The 20,095-nt window shown below is 43.6% G+C and overlaps 1 long non-coding RNA gene across 1 annotated transcript; it reads right to left on the bottom strand.

The window, feature by feature from the left end:
* Positions 1-5,393: 5,393 nt before the first annotated feature.
* LOC145512207 (uncharacterized) lies at positions 5,394-19,881 on the bottom strand. The gene is made up of 5 exons (XR_014058394.1): positions 19,705-19,881; positions 19,043-19,146; positions 18,751-18,852; positions 9,553-9,664; positions 5,394-5,809 (listed from the first exon to the last, which is right to left on the bottom strand). It is a non-coding gene; the product is annotated as an uncharacterized LOC145512207 (long non-coding RNA).
* Between the last annotated feature and the right edge of the window lie 214 nt (positions 19,882-20,095).

Genomic DNA, 20,095 nt, shown 5'->3' on the forward strand with positions numbered 1-20,095 from the left:
GGCTTGTTTATCTCACCACTCCATGCCCTTTGCCTGGGGAAAGGGTTTTAAAGTTGCCAACCCCAATTTTAAGGAGATTTGCTTGTTTTTTTTTTTTTTTTTCCTTGTTGCTCAAGAAGAAATTAAGAAGTAAAAGAGACAGCTTGGATTGAAGGTGGGTGTAGGAGGCAATTAAGTGTGAAAGGGAGGATGCCCTGACTTGGGGAACTTGCCTCAGCTTCACCAATCTCAGTGACGGTCGGAGCAGTAGAGGCACAATTAACCAAGCGCCTTCTCACCTCAGGGTGAGACAGAGCAACGACCTCCACCTCATACAGGTGCTTGTACTTCATGTATACTGCAGACCTTCAATAAATGTATGTTGAATCAGCAAATGGCTGGCTGCCTGGCTAGCTGGCTGGCTGGCTGGACGCTTGGATAGATGACTGTAGAGATTCGACACAAGGTTGATTAAACAATCACTCAGCTACATCAAGGACTGGCAAACCATGACCTGCCATCCAAGTCCAACTGGCCACCTGTTTTTGTAAATGAAGCTTTATGGGGACACAGCTGTGACCATTCACGTATGCACTGTCTGCATTCATGATACAAGGTAGAATTCAAGAATTGCTCCAGAAGCAAAATGGCCTGCAAGTCTAAATTATTTACTCTCTAGCCCTTTACAGAAGAAGTTCACCAGCCCCTGAGCTATACCATGAGTAAACTTTCTGAGTTTTCACATAGTTTGACCTCTGTCTTTTCTTTGTTGTCATTGTTTAGCTGATAAAATCATAGCAAGTAAGATCACACGTTATATCCTTTTTAACCTGTATAAGTTCTAACAAACATGGTGGCCATATTTATTAGACGAACTAAATAAGCTGTATTGGTAGAGTAAGACCAGTCAACTAAGCCATTTCCTTCAACTGGAGTTCTGTTGAAGAAAGGATAATCTCTCCCAATGTGGGCAAAGAAAATTCAATGTGATGGACTTTTTTAAGAGAACCTATATACAAAACATTGTATTTTGTCCCTTTTGTGAAATTTAAGGAGATTTTTCAGGAGTTAATTTTGAATATATAACTAAGTTTTCTTTTTATTACATTCACTTTTGGATATAAGAAATTAAAAGAAGATTGCCCCTTAAAAGAAAAGCTATGACAAACCTAAGCAGTGTATTAAAAAGCAAATACAACACTTTGCTGACAAAGGTCAAATAGTCAAAGCTATGGCTTTTCCAGTAATCATGTATGAATGTGAGAATTGGACCACAAAGAAGGCTGAGTGCCGAAGAATTGATGCTTTTGAACTATGGTGCTGAAGAAGACTCTTGAGAGTCCCTTGGGCAGCAAGGAAATCAAACCATTCAATCCTAATCAAAATTAGTCCTAAATATTCATTAGAAGGACTGATGCTGAAGCTGACGTTGAAGCTGCAATACTTTGGCCACCTGACGCGAAGAACTGACTCATTGGAAAAGACCCTGATGCTGGGAAAGATAGAAGGTGGAAGGAGAAGGGGATAACAGAGGATGAGATGGTTGGATGGCATCACCGACTCAATGGGCATGAGTTTGAGTAAGCTCCTGGAGATGGTGGCGGACAGGGAAGCCTGGCATGCTGCAGTCCGTGGGATCACAAAACGTCTGACACAACAGAGAAGTGAACAATAACAAAGAATATAAGAAGCTGTCCTTGTGACACTTAGGAATCTTACACTCATAATTCATAAATATGAGGGGTGGGATTATGCTCCCTGCAATGTGCACATTGAATCTTCTTACTGGGTAGGAAGGATTGTTTCACTCAGCTTTCCATGATCTGGGAGGAACATTAGCATAGTCACTCAGATAAACGAATTAATTGAATATTAGTCTCCTTCCCCACATCAGTAGTGAACAGCTTGGTAGGTTTCTACATTTTGTTCAGGTCTAACGATGTCAGGATCATAAGGAGAACACATGAAGTTGTCCGAAAAAGCAGAGCTACTAGAAACTCCCACATGGAAAGTTTAGCTTGAGATGACACTGCCTTGGAGAATAATGCTATGTGTACTTGGCAGAAATGGTCCCCAAGCAGGAAGGGCCATAGGATCTGGAGGGGGAGGAGGCAGATACGTAGCTATGTTGGACACCAGAGATTACTGTATTGAACCATCATACCTACCCTGCCACCTGAGATGCTGCCCCTTCACTCCATTGAACATGGATTTATTGAACCACTATTAAGTACCTGGCACAAGGGACACATCAACAAAAACAGACAGACAGACATGACAAACCACTGGTTACTTCTTTCATAAGCTCATTTCATCCAGGACAGAAATTATTAACTTGGGATTTCTAGGAGCCACCAATTCCTATAGTTTCTCAGTGGGCTTCATGATCCAAAGCTAATGACTGCAGGAGAGTCTATATGTACATACTGTCTATACAACATTGTCACTGCTTTTTGCCATATCAGTATAAGAACCCTGCTGGCTATCAGGTAAAGCTTCAACTTGACCCCATTAATTGCCTAGAAATTCATTGCGGTAGGTAGCTTCTAAGATGGTCCTCAATGATCCCCACCTCATATTATTTAGGCCCTGGTATAATCCCCTTCCCATGGGTATAGAAAGAACCTAGTAACTTTTTTCTAATGAATAAAATATGGCCAAAAAGAAAAAAAATGATGAGCAATCTCTTCTGAGGTTAGGTTTCAAAAAATTGTGATTTCCATCTTGCTCACCTTCTCTTGGCCTCTTGCTGGGTGTGTGCAGGCAGGACATCCTGAGGTTCTGGGCATCTCATGAGTTCCCGATGGGCATGTCCATTGTTTCAGAATGTCCTCTCCTCACCATGGGGAGAGGCATGGTCTGCAAAGGGCCAGAGTAGAGCCTATGGAACATGCACAAATACACTCAGGCATGCACACAGGGTCCAGATCAGAGGCCCCTCTCACCTGATCAAGATGGATTCTGGGGGTGCGGTAGCATGGGATGAGGGGAGGAGTGAGTAATGGCTTAGAGCCGGGTCTGGCACCTGGTAAAGACTCACCGAACTGCTGTCCTATTTCATTTCAGTTTCACTATGGTCTCTAGCTGTGTAAGGTCCACTGTCCTCTGAGCCTGAGACCGACTAACAGATGACAGGGAAGAAAACTTTATTTGAGTTGGAGTGAAAATAAAGCAAGTTTATGTCTTCAAAGAGAGCACAGAGGAATGATGGGATGAGAAGGCAGGGCCAGGGAGACAGGAGGCCCCAAGATCCCAGCGGCCATCGTATTCTGGATTCATAAGGTCAAACTTTACAGCCTTGTTACTACCACACTTGTTAGTCTCTACCAAAGACATGCTATCTATTTCATCTCTACATTAAATGAGAAAAAAAAAAGGCTTCTGTATTTTTCTTATAATGAGGGCTACAAAAGAGTCATAGGTGACACAAGAATTAAAAGAGGGAAACATATTTCTAACCAGATATCACATATACAGAATTGTCTACTGTAATGTCAGTGTGCAAAATGTGAGGTGTTCAGATCACCAGGAAAACAGTACTGGAAAAGAAAAGATACACATGCAATTTGAAGTCCCTTTATACAGGGAGGAGTCTCAGAGTGAAGCCAAAGAGGAGGTCAGGGTGTAAATTTAAGGAGATGCTTGCTCTCTGAGTAGTGTAAGTGTGGTGTGCTGTGCTTAGCCAGTCTGTTGTATCCTACTCTTTGTGACCCCATGGACTGTAGCCCGTCAGACTCCTCTGCCCACGGGGATTCTCCAGGAAAGAATACTGGAATAGGTTGACATACCCTCCTCCAGGGGAACTTCCCAACCCAGGTATCGAACCCAGGTCTCAAACACAGGTCTCCCACACTACAGGTGGATTCTGAGCAACCAGGGAAGCCCAAGAACACCGGAGTGGGTAGCCTATCCCTTCTCCAGGGAATCTTCCCGACCCAGGAATTGAACCGGGGTCTCGTGCATTGCAAGCAGATTCTTCACCAGCTGAGCTGCCAGGGAAGCATGGGGTCCACCTTAAATTTAAACAGGCTGTGTGGTAACCTGGGAGGCTTTTAAAAGGGGCAAGTAAGATTTGAAATCACAATCCATCCTCTGACAAACTAGCAGATAAATTAGTCCATGGATACAATCTTCAGGTTATCCATGCACCTCAGGGTTGGCCAGCCACTCTTTAGGTTGGAAATAGAAAAGGTTGAGAAAAACTGGGGCTCTTCCCCACAAGCAGCTACCTCCCCCAGATGTGCAGACAGCCTGGACATCTGGATGCTCTTTTGCTTACAGCTCAGCTGGAAGGCTCACCAACAGTGCCTGCCAGGGTGAACGAGGATCTGTGGGCACAGAGAAGGGGCAGACCAGCTTCAGCCTGAGTCCCAGACCTGCCTGACCCCACTGCGGGGTCAAGGGAGCAGGAGAACGCCCGGCAGGCCCAGCAGCACTGAGTTTTCCTTTGTTTCCGTAGGCGCTTATTTGTGTTTTTCTCCGACTGTTTTGCATGTCACTGAGAGTTAAAGAAGACATATTGTATGTCCTAAAGAGAAGCAGTAAAAATAATTTAGCTTATTTCTTTCATGTCTGAGCGTATTAATTCTTGCTTACATAAGGAAATACAAAAAACAAACTGTAAACAAGGAATCATTGGGAATCAGATTATGCATGAATAATGACACACTTTCCCTTCTAAGATGTGGGGCGGGGTGTGGGGCGTGAATCTAGTTTTACTGCTAGTGGCTTTAAAAAATGTTTTTCTTTTTCAAAGGAAATTACTCAGAATGTAATAAAAAATGTTTTCTACTCTAAAAGGATTCATTTACCTTTTGTGTCATGAGAAAATAAATGCAATCAATACCTCAATTCTCCTCCTCTATGGAGAAAGACAGTTTTTGAGTTCGGATACTAGGGATTGGCCATTTAATTTTGATCTCCTAATACAAAGATTCTGTTTCTCTTAAGGATTTCTTTGTTACTCAGACTCTTCTCAGAGTCCCCAATGACTTCAGGGGTTCTCTGCTTTCTTTTCCAGCTCTGGACCACCCTTCTTTTCATGGGGTCCCCTTTTTTCTCCTGTAGCCCTACCCCTCCTCCTTAGCACCCAGAGACTAAAAAGCACAGTGGCCTTTAACCTGGGGCAAGAGGCAAATTAACCATGGCAGCCTCCAGAGGTAGGGTCTGATGCACTGCTAATGTCAGCCCCAAAGGGGACCAGTTCCCTAACCTCACCATCTCTAAATTTCCTCCCTTACAAAGTAGAAATGAAAAGCAGTGCCTACCCGATAGAGCATTCTTGGAATGAATGCATGAAAGGTGCACCCTCACAGACATAGACAGAGATGTTTACCAGCTATCTGCCCATCCCTTAGCCCAGTACAGCTGACAGGTAAAATTAACCATCATGCTTACCCTGCCACCTGAGATGCTTCCCATTCACTCCATTGAACATGAATTTATTGAGCCACTATTAAGTATCTGGCACCAGGGACACATCAACAAAGACAGACAGACATGACAAACCACTGGTTACTTCTTTCATGAACACATTTTATCCAGGACAGAAGTTATTAATGGGATTCCTAGGAGCCACCAATTCCTGTAGTTTCTCGGTGGGTTTCATGACCCAAGAAAGCTCGTGAAAGCAGTAGAGTCTGGCTAAGTGAGTTCAAATCCCAGCTGTTCCTCTTCATAGCAAGGTGAATTGGGGCAACTTCTCTGCCTTCTCGTGCCTTCCTTTCTTGATGGGAATATTGATAACACCGACCTCACAGGGATATTGTGAGGATCCTTTGGGACACCACACATAAAGCATTTAGAATCATGCTTTGCCACCCAGGAAGCTCTGCATGCAGGAAGAGTATATGAATGTTTATGTAATATTTAAATTTTTTGGCAGTGTTGAGAAGCATATGGGATCTTAGTTCCCTTTCTAGGAATCAAACCCATAACCCCTGCATTGGGAGCCAGAGTCTTCACTACTGGACCAACAGTGAAGTCCATCATGCAATTATTAAATCAACTTTATGGAAGTATTATTTAGGTGCAGGAAACTGCACCCATTCAGCAATTATACTCCAATTTATAAAAAACAAAGCAAAGAAAAACTCAATGGAACTGCAAGCATTTGAGTTGTACAGTTGGATGAATTTTGATAGCTCTAATCACATGAGTTCTTGTTGCTCAGTCACTAAGTTGTGTCAGACTCTTTACAACCCCATGGACTACAGCACATCAGGCTTCCCTACCCTTCACCACCTACCAGAGTCTGCTCAAACTCATGTCCATCAAGTCAGTGATGCCATCCAACCATCTCATCCTCTGTTATCCCCTTCTTCTCTTGCCCTCAATCTTTCCCGACAACAGGGTTTTTTCAGTTAGTTGGCTCTTCGAATCAGGTGGCCAAAGCATTGAGCTTCAGCTTAGCATCAGTTCCTCCAATGAATATTCGCATGAGGGAATATCACCAGACCAAGAGGCAGCTATGGCTTTACCATTGGCGTAATTATTTTCCTTCATGTCATTGCTGGAGGAACGCATAGCCTTCATGAAGCTCAAAATATATACTCAATAAATGTGACCTATTTTTACCATTATCCTTAGCTTCAAAAACTTGCTCCTAGGGGAGAGTTATCTAGAAGCTCAGATGAAAAAAAAGGGGAGCTTCCAATTTGGGGAAGAAAAACAACTGAAGACTCCTCTGAAAAAGTGTTAGGGTGGTCCAGCCAGGCAGCAAAAGTTAAGTGGTAGTCACGGTCTGATCTGCTTCCTGTTCAAGCCCCCCAAGGGCCTTTGAACTTGACCCCCTCCTAAGCTCAGACATGCACCTAGAGGGTGCCCAGTGGGATTTGCAGCAGCGTCCTGCTCCTTAGCCTCTCAGGGGTTTTAAGGCAGAAAGGCAGCCCCTGGGTCAGGGCCTGAGAGGTCACTGTCCAGAGAGAAGTCCCTCCCTTTCTGCAGCTTTGATGGAGCTGCCAGATCACTCCCTCCCATCTGCAAACCCAAGTGTCATGTTTTCAAGAAAGTCTTGCCAAAAGGGCCAACAGTGTAGACTCTCAGGAAAACAAACACTTGAAGTATTTTTGTCAAGGCAGGAGCCCCACTGTGGCTGGCTGCTCTTACAGATAAACTATCTGCTCACCTTTCATAAATGTCAGACTTGAAATAAAAACGACAGGATAATGAGGTCTCATTTCCACCAGAGCAAGCACGTACCTACTAATTAACCCACAGACCACTAACAAACATGCTGTTTAGATGCTTTTGCTGCAATTGTCAGAGGCACAAATAGCTTGGGCTCAAATGATCTGATTTTCTTACCCTCCTTGGCTATTTTTAAGCTATTTTAAATGGCCCCAATGATTCAACATCTGTTCATTCATTTAGTACACATTTGCTTAATACCCACTGGGTGCAAAAGCCCATGATCGGGGCTGGGGGGGATCCTATGAGACTGTATTTGGGGATGAGTTGAGGCTCTGGCATCCCACAAGTTGGGATGTGAATCCTGGCCTCATTACTCAACATGCTGTTATGAATGCTGCAAACCTCAGTTGACTCATGGGGTCCTGTAAAATGGAGATAATGCTTCTGTGTATTGTAACTATTGTTGGGATTAAGTGAAACAATGTAAGTAAAGTGTCAAGCACGGGTGGCAAGTGGAACTTGTAATAAAGAAAGAGCAAGTCAAGGGGAAAGAGAAGGGAAGGAGTGAGGGGGAAGAGGGAGAGGCGGAGGGGAAGGAGGACAAAGCAGAGATGGAGGAGGGTGACAAGAAGAGAAAATCATATGAGGATGGGGAACAAGGAGAAGGAAGAGACGGGATCTCTATCTCATCGACTTCCAGATGGTGAGCAAGACTGACACACATACAAATTACCAGGGTGGAATTGGTGACTAGGGAGAAAATCATGACACTTGAAAGAAGGAAACTAAACCTTACAATGGAATTGGGAGGCAAAGGTCAGGGGATGCAGAGAACATCAGAGGATGACTATTTCTGGAGTCCTTGATGGATAGACAGACTGAATAGGGAGAGATGGGCAGAGGGAAAGACTTGAGCAAAAGTCTCAAGGCTGGATGGTCCAGGCTGTGTTTATAGCAGTCACAGGTGGTGTGGCTGGTGGGGTGTGATGGAAGATGAGGCTGCAAAATTATGGTTCACCTGGACCGTGGCAATTTTGAATGTTTTGCTCAGAAAGTGGTTAGAAGTTCTGAATGAGAAGAGGATTCCAGGAGTGGGAATTCAAAGTGAGAGAAATATTTCCCATTTAGCATGGGACACTGTAAGTAAGGAAGAGCATTCTGTAAAAGGAGTTTTGTTTATTTACTGCAGAAACAGTAAATGCTCCTGTAGCCACACAGGCTTGGTGAGTTTTGTTTAGTTTTAAGCAAAATGAAAAAGACTTTATCACCCTCAGAACACCCAAGTCTTACGTCCGTCAGTGTTTATGAAGTGACTCCAAGAAGAGAATGAAATAGGCAGTATTTCTTATGGATTTGGCTCCATGATCTTCTTTTCATAGAATCTAAGGCCATTTTTGTCCTTGGGAATGGGTTTAAAGAAGAACCCTGTAGGCAAAGGATCCCCACCCACTATGCAGGACCCCTGGCTTGCAGAAATTGAAAGCCAGCCACGGAGGTGTTGGTCTGACAGTCTGAGTCTTGGGCTGGTGTGGCATGCAGGTGTGAGGAAAAAGAACCCATCAGAGATGGAGGTGAAGACAGGAGAGTGTCACAACCCACGAGCTTCTCCCCAGTGGTTTTGCCAGAATACAGGACCACTTTGCCCAGGAGATGAAGGAAGATCTCAGTTTTTCTTGGTTCTTTCTGTTCCTATCACAGAACTGGGACTAATGTTTGTTGAATGAATGAAGAGACCAAATGAATTGGAGAAGAAACTATGTAGATGGAATCAACACTTAAGCCAGTCTATGGAAAAAAAACTGGGTTACATACTTTTAAATCCCCCATCACAAATTCAGAGGCCCCCCTTCTTGCCTTCCCCACCCTCATTCTCTTAGTAGGAATTCTGGTTTAGTTGACTAGTATCTCTAAGTCACTTGGGAGTGTTTCCATGTGCCTGACCCATTCCCACACTGCCTGGAGTGGGGAGATGACAACTCTGTTGTCAGAATCCCACAACCATTATACCTACTGGACTCAGTCTCCTCAAATTGAGTTACAGATGGAGCCATAAATTGGTTAACTGCTTCCTGCACACCACCCCTTACCCATCCACCCCTTACCCACCCCACACCCCAGCCAGTTCTAGCAACCAGGATGCCTCCTGGCTTCAGAACAGAGCTTCCTTATCTCTGAAGACTCACCAGGCCACTGACATTACAGGACTTCACCAAGGCATCCAGGTCCCTGTGATTTCAATGCTAGTCTCCCCTCCAACCCTCTGACTCAGGGTACCAGCCACCTTGCTTCTCCTTCTCCTCTTTCTGAAGCCTCCCTGTCCTGGTTTGCAATCTGACCTCCCTTGGGACCATCTTCTGCATCACACAAGCTGAAGTATCCCTGACTCTCAGTGAGGAGAGGGCCCCACTCAGGGTAACTCTTCTTCCAAGAGGCTTCTCTTACTTGATGGAAATTTAGGGTCAGGGAGGCAAATAGAAGAGGAACACTGCCCAGCTCTCTTCTGCTGCATCCAATCCTCAAACGTTCCTGGTGGCTCAGATGGTCAAGAATCCACCTGCCAATGCAGGAGACATGGGTTCAATCCCTGGGTCAGTAAGATCCCCTGGAAAAAGAAATGGCAACCCACTCCAGTGTTCTTGCCTGGGGAATCCCATGGACAGAGGACCCTGGCGGGCTATGATCCATGGGGCTGCAACGAGTCGGACATGACTGAGCAACTAAATCATAGCAGCCACAATTCTGCTCCATTCACACCCCAAACGTATGTGTGGAGAAGTTTAGGGTATAACTCCATCCATCAGCAGCATCTAGGCCTCCAGGCTGTCAGAGAAACTGTAAGCCATCATTTCCAACATGCCCTACACATTTTCTTTCCTCCAAGGAGTTACTGGCGCTGTTCCTCATCAGGCCTCTGGGGCTGTGTTCTGGATTCTGCCTCACCAGGTGGGTAATCGTCTCCTGCTTGGACAGACCCCCTCCTCCCCACCAGGTCTGAGTCCATTGCCTCCCGCCAGGCAGTGCTCAGCTCCAGCAGGCTCCTGAATCACCTTCCCCAGAAACATTTTGTTCTCAGGATTTTTTTAAGCTTGCCATAAAAACATAGAATTTTTTTTTTTTAATTTGAAATTCATTTTCAGTCTTCTTTTATAGATCTGTCATTTATACAACGGCTGGAAAACTTTCTAAAATCAGATATCATTTATGAACCCCCTCTTTTTGGTGTAATGTCATTTTGTACATTAAAATGATAATGACTAGAGGGATTAGATGTGTCTCTCCTGTTGTGGGGGGGGTGGGGGGAGAGAGAGTGGGTGGGGGGCTGTTCTGGCTCTTCTGAAATAAGTCCCAGTGTGCCTGTGCTCAGCCCCCAGCAGAGGCTTGTAAGGAAGGAAGGAAATAGAAAAAATGTATTTTTCACATCCTTGAAGTGAGAATAGCAATGGAAAGCAACTTAGGCCCCTTACGAGAGAAAAAGACCTTAACAAACAGTTAGCTTGACCCATAAAGCTTTTAAATTATACCTGATTCTCCAAAACAAACAAACAAAAAAATCCTCTGAAATAGTCAAAGGTAATAAGTATACAGCAGAGGTTCTCAGTCCTACCTACATGCTAGAATTGCTTGAGGAAGCTTTTTAAAAATACAAATTACCAGGCCCCTTCTCTCTCTGATTTCATTGATGTGTACTGGGGTCCAGACATAAGTATGTTTAAAACTGTTCCACCAGATGAATCTAAAGGGAATAGTGGCCCTCAGAAGGTGGGGTTCTAATTCCAAGTCAATAGGATTTATACATTGCACACAGGAAATGGTAACCCAACCTAGTATCCTTGCCTGGAAAATTCCATGGACAGAGGAGCCGCGTGGGTTACAGTCCATGGGGTCTCAAAGAGTCAGACATGACTGAGTCGCTGAACACAGAGCACCTGATCTTGGGTCGATAATCAAAGCTAATGCTTCCTGAGACTTCCCTGGTGGTCCAGTGGCTAAAACTCCTTGCTTCCAAAGCAAGGTCCCTGGGTTCATTCCCTGATCAGGGAACTAGATCTCGCATGCTGCAACTAAGTGTTTGAATATGATGACTAAAGATCTCGCACGCTGTAACAAAGATCAAAAATCCCACATGCCACAACTAAGACCACTTTCAGCCAAATAGATACATACATAAATATTTGTTAAAAAGCTAATGCTTACTTACTCCTTGTCATGCTATTCTAAGCTCTATCCACATATTGAGTCTTCTTAGCAATCTACTTGATTGGTACTACTACTGTTATCCCGTTCCTCAGATGAAGAAACTGAAGCTCAGAGAGATTAGCTTGCCTGAAGTCACAGCGCCATAATTGACTCAGGTGGGATGTGCGCCCAGGCAAGCTGACCCAGGGATCTATGTTCTACCTGCTATGCCTAATATCTGTTTCTAAGTAGTCTAAGTATTAATTCGTTTGCTCATCTACAAAATGAAGTGAATGAAGCTAGGTGACCTTTAAGGTTCTGTGGTTATAGGATCTTAATTTTAAAGAGGGTGAAAATGAGTCCCAGAGAAATTAAGTGTCTTGCTGCCATCACCTAGCCCCTGGAGTCAGGAAGCACCAACTCTCTGATCCAGGTCTCCTGAATCACAGGAGAATTCTTTCCCCGTTTCACAATAAAGCAAGCAGAAGGAGGAGTTCATCTCTAAAACAACCCACCGTGAGGACTTCCCTGGTGCTCCAGAGCTTAAGACTGCACCTTCCAGTGCAGGGGGTACAGGTTCGAGCCCTGGTCGTACAGCTAAGGTGCCACGTGCCCCACAGCTAAAAAACCAAAACACCAAACAGAAGCAATAGTGTAACAAATTCACTAAAGACTTTTAGTTTAAAAATAAAAGAATCCAGTGGAAATTAAACTACCCCATGAAAAGAACTCAAGTCCCAGGTTTAAAATTACAACTCAGATCTTAAACCCACGTGCTTCCCTTTATCTTCCAGGAGACAGACTGAAGCAGTGGTCCCCAACCTTTTTGGCACCAGAGACAAGTTTCATGGAAGACAGTCTTTCCATGGACTGGGGGTGGTGGTGATGGTGGTGGAGCACGCAACCGAGATCCCTCGCGTGTGCAGTTCACAGTAGGGTCTCCATTCCTGTGAGAATCTAATGCCCCTGCTGATCTAACAGGAGGCGGAGCTCAGGCAGTAATGCCAGCGATGGGGAGAATCTGTAAATACAGATGAAGCTTCTCTCGTTCACCTCCTGCTGTGCAGCCTGTTTCCTAACAGGCCATGGACTGGTATCAGTCCAAATCCCTGGATTAAAGTGATATTCAATATAACCAAATTTCAATTGAGCACCTCATTTATGGGACCTGGATCTATGTGCTGTGAGGGATAGAAGAGAAAAAAAAAAGTATAGTCTTGTCTTCACTGGGAAAAAAAGAGCACTTTAAAAGATTAGACACAATAGACACCAGGGAGAAGAGAGCTCTCCCGACCCTCTGTGCCAAGGTCGTGGGCATCCTTCATTCAGTGTCTCTCTCTTCCTTCCTAGCTCCTTCTCAATGTAGAGAGAAGGGTTTTTTTGTTTGTTTCTTTTTGTTTTAAGGTAGTTGAAGGATGCCATTTATTGGAGGATGTGATTATCATGTTAAAAAGCCATTGGACTTTGTCCAGATTTGCTTTCCCTTTCACTCCTTGCAGTGGGCAGGGTGGGGCTAGGAGGGGGTGCAGTCTTCCCCTTCTTACCCTCCACATGCATGCAGGAGTGCCTTGATCAGTTTCCAGGTGCTCACTCCAGGCAGTGGTCCAGAAGACAGTCACAAGGGCCAGTTTGCTTTTCGAGTCCAGGGCTATGAAGTCTGTAGGAAAACCTCTTAGGACCTCCAGAGTGTGAAGACATGCACTCTAACCTCAAATTTCCAGAAACTCTATGTTAAAGAGCACCCTTCCAGCCATCTGCTCTACCCCACCCTCAGTGTGAGTCATCCAGATGACTAATATTACACTCTGATAAGTAACATTATCCTAAATGTACCCTGTGAAGGCATCAACAGAACAAAGGTTGAAATAGAACAATTGCTTCAGGTTTTGCCCTGAAAGAAGTCACTTAGTGGATAGTAAGATCAATGGATACTAACTCCCAAGCAAGCTGAGACATTTGGTCTTAAATATTCAGATAAATAAAAAGGAGGAGAGGACAATTTCTTTTCCTAAGAAAGAAGACTTGTAAAGAGGAGGAAGGAGAATTAAAAAAAAAAAATAAAGTATTCTTGGCCACCCACCATCTCTTTAGAAACAACATTTTTATGAGCTAAATGCAAATGAATAACAATGAATACAAAACATGTAGATGAAATCTCCCTGAAAACACTCATGGGCTTAAAATTTTAAGGGGAAATGGGCCCAGGGCCAAATGCATTGTGGTTTTGGCCAAGCCCAGGGTGAGGGACTCTGATCTGTGTGCATTACACACTGGCTTAGCCAGCCCACTGCCCGCCTCCCTCTCGCTCTGTGCACTCTGGGGAACTCTGCACCCAGCCTGGGTGGTGTGGTAGACACTGGGAGCTCTGGGACCAAGGTGGTCCTGCACCTCACTGCCAACCAGCCAGAATTCATGAGTTTTCACAACCTGGCCAAAGTGTAGAAAGGGGCAGATTTGGCCAGGACGGACGCCTGTCTCTCCACTGAGGCTGCAGATCAGAAACCAGTCGGTTGATCTCTCCTCTGAGCTTACAGAAGTCAGATTCTGAACCAGAAGACATCAAACTCAGGCTCAGCAATAGATTTACCATTACCTGGAAGTAAGTTAGTGAGGCTGATCTGGGCCTCCAGTCTGTATATCTGACAGATTTTGAAAAGCCAACTCTTCAAAATACATGGGTTTATAGATGACTTGACATTCTCTAAGCATCCTTTCTTGGGCTCATGTATGTGCCAGGCACTGTGTGCAGCCTTGAACCATGTCAATTACTTTATCAAAATAGCCATGAAATGAGGATTCTTAGGCTCCAGAATTCAGTGACCTCTCAAGGTCCCATGTCTGATTTCCGATGAGGGAAGAAGATAGGATACAAGAACCAATTTGTTAGGTTATAATGTCACTGTCCTGCTGTCTTTAACTTCTTCATTAGAGTACTACTTAAAACATAAATTTGAAATGTGTGAAGCAACCATCAGTAACTCCAAATGATTCATTTATACAAAATAATCACAGGGGGTAGGCACCCCCTCATTTCCCAGAGGGAACTAGATAAATTCTGATCTGGCTGGGCAATGTATTATCATTTCAGTACCGATTCAAGAAAACCATCATTAGAGGGACTTCCCTGGCAGTCCAGCGGTTAAGACTTTGCCTTCGAATGCAGGAGTTGTCAATTCGATCCCTGGTCTGAGAGCTAAGATCCTACACACTCCATGGCCGTAAAAAACAAAACATAAGCAGAAACAGTATTGTAACAAATTCAGTAAGGCTTTAAAAAGTGATCCACATAAAAAAAATCTTTTCAAAAAACACAATTAGATATGTAAAAGTTACAGCAAAAAATAGAAATAATGTAATTCTTTCTCTATCCCTCCTTTGAAGTAGTGTAGATAATCAAAATGTATCTAGGCCACAAGAAACGTGGTTCATTCTCCTGTGTTTGCTCCCTTCCTATACGTATCAATAGTGTTGGCTCTTGTCACCCTGTTGTAATAAATCTCTTAATTATCTGCCTTTTTCACTCAACTCTGAAAGCAAGGCTCTATCTGTTGCACCTTGTCTTGTGTCCCTGGTTTGGGTCGGGATCCTTTAAGGTCCTTTACACAAAGATGACAAATGGGTAGCATGCATGTTGTTGCTCCACCTTCCCAGGATGTGGAAGACATTACTAATCAATTACTGCACTAAACATCCTCCTGTTTATAGAGCTCTCCAAGATAGACCTGTGAGAAACTTTCCCACACTCCTGTTCTAATGTTTAAATATGAAGGCTTCCTCAGAAATGAAGGGCTCTGGAAACATGAGAACACTGAGGAACTGTGAGAAATGGTTGAATCTCCCTAATCAACAACTCCCCTTTGCCTGGAACTGGTCCAAAAAAGGCTCATCAAAGAAATGACATAGGCAAATGGCCCATGTAGGGCAGACCTACCTGGGATTTTTCAATCTGGTACTAGGGAAGGAAACCTAAGTCTTCTTCAGCAATGAAGCCTTGAGATGTGAGATTAGGAGGAGTCAAAAACTATGGAAAAACTACTCTGATAGAATTGTCATCCGAGTTGGCTCGAAGGCATCCTGGGCCATGTGCTTTCTGATGTCCAGTCATCTCTGAGGCTCAGACGGGCCTCTAACCTTTGTCTTGACTTGGTTGGATTGCCAACAAAGTCCTCTTTTGGAAGAAATGAGTTTGAATCCTACTTCATGTCTTGATTAAAGATATAGAAAGTAGAAAACATGATTTTACTCAACATTTCTGGCATTCACACTGCCTTAAAATTTGACTCGTACAGATTTGTTGCAGCAAAGCTCTAGCTGCCTCCACACCACCACATCTAATGGAAAGGCTGGGAAAAAACACAGCTTGATGGCTTTGGAATTCTTGGGGCATTTGTTCCCTCTTCCTTTACTCCATAATAACTCACTCAAGAGAGGCTGGTTCTTTTCCTGGGTTCTTGAATCAGAGATTTGTCCTTCTCAAATCTAAAACAAAAACTCATTTTCATCAGAAGGCAGTTTGTGCGGTTCTAGCTCTGGGTCCATCACAGATGGGTATATGGCTTTAGGGGTGTCCCTTTACTTTCTGTGTTTCTGCCAAATAGGAAGTGGAAACAGTGACCCTGAGGATCTTTGCAACAGTGAATTTCCTTGACTAACTTTACTCCGAGCTGGACAAAGCTGGAGTTTCAGGCTGACCTCTTCCTTCTGGCTGGCACTTTTCCAGGCTGAGAGAGCTGCCTTCTTGCTAATGAAAGGAGGAATCAGCAAACTACAGAAAGCTTCCCTGCTCAGCCTCCCATGAAGCCTGGTGCTGCTCTGTCTCATAAAGAGGAAACCATTTCTCTGTTCTGTGTTCTGTGTTCACCACTCTCTTTCCTCACTCCTATCATTAAGCTTCAACATCCTCCAGAGTAAACCGATTTGCAGCATCAGCCTCCACCTTTTAGGGATGCTAAGTGAATTTTTCTTTTATACAATCTCCAGTAATTCACACATAAGTAAGTCAAGCCCCAGACCTGGACCTAATTAACAAAGTTATTCTAGGATCAGGAAGCAAAAAGCCAGGCTTCTACCAAAACCCAGGAGCTGCAAGATCAAGCAGGGTCTTCTCCAGACCCTTTTATATCTTAGATTAGATTCTCGCTTTCATAAAAAAGAAAAGACCAAAGCCTAGGCCAATGGAGTGTTTCTTCCAAATGAATTATTCTCAAAAAAAAAAAGGCTTCCTCATGTGGGTGGACAGTCTTTTAAGAGCCACGAATCAGCCTCTGGCTGCTCTAATGGATGCCTTATTTGAGACTCCTAAAGTGATTGGCACTTGGTACCCAGTGAGTAATCAGTTGGAAAATCTTTTCAGTCTGGCAGAGTTAGGGATGTGAGAGCTGCTCTCACGAAATGATGGGACAAATGTTCCTCATCACAGAAGGGCATGGGGAAAGAGAAAGATGAGAGGAAGCCCATCCTTCATTCCTTACACAGAATTTTTACAGGATAGTTAGTAACATCTTCATGGCTTATGAAGCTCAGAGGAGTTCATTTTAGAACCTAGGTCTCCTGTCTCTCAATCCAGGAATTTTTATTCTTAAACCCTCACTTTCTTTGTTGAAAACCCTCCTCAGGGGTCGTTTTTGCATCCCAGACACTCAGGCATCTTGTCGACCATGTTCTAGATATCTCCAAGACTTCTTTTTTAAAAAATTGAAGCATAATTGAAGATCCCCTGGAGAAGAGAATGGCAAACCACTCCAGTATTCTTGCTTGGAGAATTCCATGGACAGAAGAACCTGGCAGGCTAGGGTCTATGTGGTCAAAAAGAGTCAGACACGACTGAGAGACTAACACTTTCACACACATAACTGATTTATAATGTTGTGTTAATTTCTGCTGTACAACAAAGTGATTCAGTTATACATATATATATACATTCTTCATATATGTACGCATATATACATATATATGTATATATATACGTCATTATATATATGTTATATATACATTCTTTATATATATATGTGTGTGTGTGTGTGTGTGTGTGTGTGTGTGTGTATATTCTTTTCCATTATGGTTTATCTTAGGATATTGAATACAGTTTTTTGTGCTATACAGTAGGACCTTGTTATTTATCCATTCTGTATATAAAAGCTTATATCTGTTAACCCCAACCTCCCACTTCATCCCTCCCCAAACAGCCTGCCACTTGGGAACCCCCCATCCAAGACTTCTTTAGAGTATCCATATGCCCTGCTTCTAGCCACATCAAAATGGTTAACTCCACAAGCAGATAAGTGTTTGTTTTCCAAAAGGACACTTTATTTCACTGAGGGCTTCTGTGAAAAACAAATTTGTGTTGAAATAAAACTTTATTTCCAGAAATTGGATTGAAGATCCCAAGCTATGAACAGAGGTTGTACCCTGAAGAGCCACGCAGAAAGACAAAGTTTTGAAAAAGTGGATACGATGAGGAAAGATACAAAGGAGGGCAGGAACGCATGTAGGGAGGAGGAAGAAAGCAAGGCCGAGGGACTTCCCTGGTGGTCCAGTGGTTAAGAATAGACCTGCCAATGCAGGAGACACAGGTTTGATCCCTGGTCCATGAAGATCCCACGTGCCACAGGGCAAGGAAGCCCGTGTGCCACACACCGTGCAACTTAAAGCCTGTGTTCTACAAGGAGAGAAGCCACCACAACGAGAAGCTCACACAGCACAGCTAAGAGTAGCCCCTGCTCACCAGAACTAGAGAAAAGCCCACACAGCAACGAAGACCCAGTACAGCCAAAAATAAATAAATAAAAATGTTTTAAAAAAGAAAGAAAGGCCAAAGATAGCAGGGGTGAGTCCAGGAAAAGCCCACACCCAGTGGGTAGCCCATCCAAGGACTTAGGAAAGGTCCTGAAAACCCTACTGAGATCCAGAGCTACCTTAGGTCCTGTTCCTGCTCCCTGAGGCCTCCCCTGATTGCCATCTTCCCCATCCCCAGCGACAATAGCCCCCCCATCCTGAGTCAGCCAAGAGAGACACAGTTTCTACATCCCTGAGTGCCCAGCTGGAATATTTGTTTGTTTCAGGAATGAAGCCATTGTGTAAAGTCCAGCCCATCTGAACCTCCAGCAGCTTATGGCAAGAAAGAAGTCCCCTCGTTTGGCTAATGATCAGACAAAGCCACAGTGAATCAGCAGGGACGCTCTCTTCAGGGCTGACCCACTGTGACTTTTCTGTGTAGTAGAAAGTCGGGTAAAGAATGAGAAGAATGGATGCAGGGCATTGGGAGAAACAGCTGACTCATGGGAAACAACGGGCTCTGACATCAGCTGCTTTGACAAATAAGTGGAGTCTTTCTTAGTTATTCTTGCTGTTGGGTTTGATTGTTTGCTATATCTTAGTCCCAGTCATATTTTCATACAGTTCTAAAAACTGGTTTCATGTAAGTTTTCTACTGCATTAGGAAATTAAAAAAAAAAAAAAACTTACTGCAGATACTTTTAGTTTAATACTCCTGTGAATAGATCAAACAAGATGAAACTACTTTCCAGTCTCAGAAGTTTGAGTCCACAAGAGTACCCAGGAAGCAACCTAGTGGAAAGAAAAAAAAAAAAAGCCCATTTATCTTTTTCTATTCTACTCAAACAGATTTCTAGGAGGCCCCTGAGATAACAGGATAATTAATCTCCTTTCAATAACTAATAGGAGTTAGTGGAAGCAGCTCTGATCAGAGAATATGGAAAATTGCATTTCACACAAGGTACCACTCAACACTGGTTACCTGATCTTGGGCAAGTCCTCAGGCTCTTAGGGCTTGAGCTTCTCCACTGGTAAAGTGAAACTTGGGACTTGGCCAGTTGTTTTTCAATAGTGTTTCCTGTAGCCCTAGGGCAGTGTGAAGAAATTGAATTGGAGCAGGTGGGGTCCTACCTGCCCCTTCTGCATCAAACAGTACAACTCTGGGTTTACCTGGGTTGCATATTGAGTGTCTGCCTATTTTTCCCATTAAATAATTTCATTGTTTAAGATATTCTAAAACATAAAATAAAATAGAAAACTACTGAACTTGGTAACCTCCAGAGTGAAATCCCTGAAAAAATCAATTACTATTGGAAAGGGAAAAAAAATGTTTCTAAGATTTATGCATAGACAAGACAAAATAAAAGTGCCATCAGTGTGAAATATCAGTGTCAGTTCTGGAGTTGGATCACACGCTCATTTAACAGACTGGTTAGAGGATATTTATTCCACCTTATGCCCAAATATTTGATGTATATTGCTTAAAATAATCAGCTCTATAATAAACAAAACTTTAGTTTTGTTTAATATTCACTGGTGGCTCGGGGGTAAAAATTCTGCCTGCATTGCAGGAAACCTGGGTTCAATCCCTGGGTTAGGAAATGCCCTGGAGAAGGGAATGGCTACCCGCTCTAGTATTCTTGCCTGGAGAATCCAATGGACAGTGGAGCCTGATGGTCCTATGAGGTCACAAAGAGTCAGTCTGAGCAACTAACACTTTCTCTTTTTTCAATCAATATTTTACAGTTAAGAAAAAATGTAGAAGTTCATTTGGGGACCTTGTTATAAAAACAGCTTTTCTGGCCAGTCCCCCAAGATTCTGTTCTAGAATATCTAGGGTAGGAACTTGGAATTTGCTATTTTAAGAAGGTTCCTAGGACTTCCCTGGTGGTATAGTGGTTAAGACTCTGAGCTTCCAGTGCAGAGGGCACAGGTCCAATCCCTTACTGGGGAACTAAGATCCCACATACCACATGGCATGTCCAAAAAAAGGTAGAAAAAAAAATTAAAAAGGAAGGCTCCCAGCCTATAGATC

Source organism: Giraffa tippelskirchi, chromosome 7, assembly GCF_054371585.1.
Source record: "Giraffa tippelskirchi isolate mGirTip1 chromosome 7, T2T-mGirTip1v1.2.pri, whole genome shotgun sequence".
NCBI classification, from domain to species: Eukaryota; Metazoa; Chordata; class Mammalia; order Artiodactyla; family Giraffidae; genus Giraffa; species Giraffa tippelskirchi.